Source organism: Pteropus vampyrus, unplaced genomic scaffold (assembly GCF_000151845.1).
Source record: "Pteropus vampyrus isolate Shadow unplaced genomic scaffold, Pvam_2.0 Scaffold138, whole genome shotgun sequence".
NCBI lineage: Eukaryota > Metazoa > Chordata > Mammalia > Chiroptera > Pteropodidae > Pteropus > Pteropus vampyrus.
In genome coordinates this window covers 2,061,717-2,063,249 of record NW_011888919.1, presented here as the reverse complement: position 1 = coordinate 2,063,249, position 1,533 = coordinate 2,061,717, and positions in this window count along the sequence as shown.

Below are 1,533 nucleotides of genomic sequence, written 5' to 3'. Positions count from 1 at the left end.
GTCAGGCCCACCTGGCCTGGTGAGTTCTTTTCTGTCATGTTTGCCTTCTGTCTCCAAAGGAGAACAGTTCAGCAGATTACAGGGAAGTGAGATTTCCTTTCTCTGTCAAATACCTCGTCCATTCTCAGAGGTTGGATAGATCTCCAGTGAAAGGAGCTTAACATCCTTTGGAAGACATTGCAGGGCCACCATTCTCTCCGTCTTTAAGCCTCAGTGAGGTAAGTGATGCTTTTCCCCATGCGACCTGAGGAAATCGGCCCAGAGGGTTAAAACCATCGCCCTCGTTCACAGAAGTAGGATTTGAACGGGTTTTCAAAATTCAAGAATTTAATTCTTAATTATGAAACACTTCAAAAATAAGAGAAAAATACCATGGACCCCCATATGTTCATCACTCAAATTCAACAATTATCAATCAAGATTTTGCCACATTTGCTTAATCGCATCCCTTTTTATCGTAAGTGCTGAAATAATTTAAAGTGAATCCCTGATATGTCATTTTACACTAACCTATTTCAGTGGGCATCTCTTAAATATAGACTATTTTTTATTAGACCATAAAGCCACTATCACACTTAACAAAATTAGTAATCAAATTCCTGTGATTGCTTTGATTTTTCACTTTATAGTCAGTAGTTCTCTGTACTGTCTAGTTTTGATATCAGGATAATACTGGCCTCTTCTATTTTCTGGAAGAGATTGTGTAGAATGGTGCTCATTATCCTTTAAATATCTCAGTAGAACTCTCCAGTGAAACCGCCTGGGTGTGGGCGTCATCCCCAAGAGCACAGAGATGGACTCCGTGAGCTGAGGTTTAAACTCTGGCGTGACCACTTAGTGTCTGTGTGCCCTTCCACAGGTAAATAAGCCTCTGCCTCTGTTTCTTCTTTGTAAAATGAGGCTAATATTTGGGATGTTAGGAATAAATGACATAATACATGTTAAGCAAGGGAAACTGTGCACAGGTCGCAGTAACTGCCCATGGGTCTTTGTCTCACTAGGCTAATAGATGGTGCACACACACAAACCACTGCAAACACGATTCTTAATGGCTCCACACCAGAAGCAACCCTCTGAGATCAGAAATAACGCGAGAATGTCTGCTATCACATTGTGTCTATAATTAAAAATTTCAGCCAGTGTAAGGAAACAATAATTAAATGAGGCATAAGGATTAGGGAAAAAACCTCATTTGCAGATGACATTATGATGTATGTGGAAAATCCAAAAGAATCTACAAATAAGCCATTAGTAAGTAAATTTAGGCCACAATATACAGTGCCGGTATAAAAAATTCAGTGGTGGTCCTGTGTACTAGCAGTGGTTAGAATATGAGAAGTAAAAGAATTTATAAAGGAACTAAAAGTACCAAATACCCGGGATTAAGTCTAATGGAAGAAATGTTTTCTGCACAGAAAACGATAAAGCAGAAACTGCAGACCTAAGCGAATGAGACAACAAAACTATTATAAATATTAAATTTGCTGAGAGTAGACCTTAATTTTGGCCAACACTAGCAGTGATAATTACGTG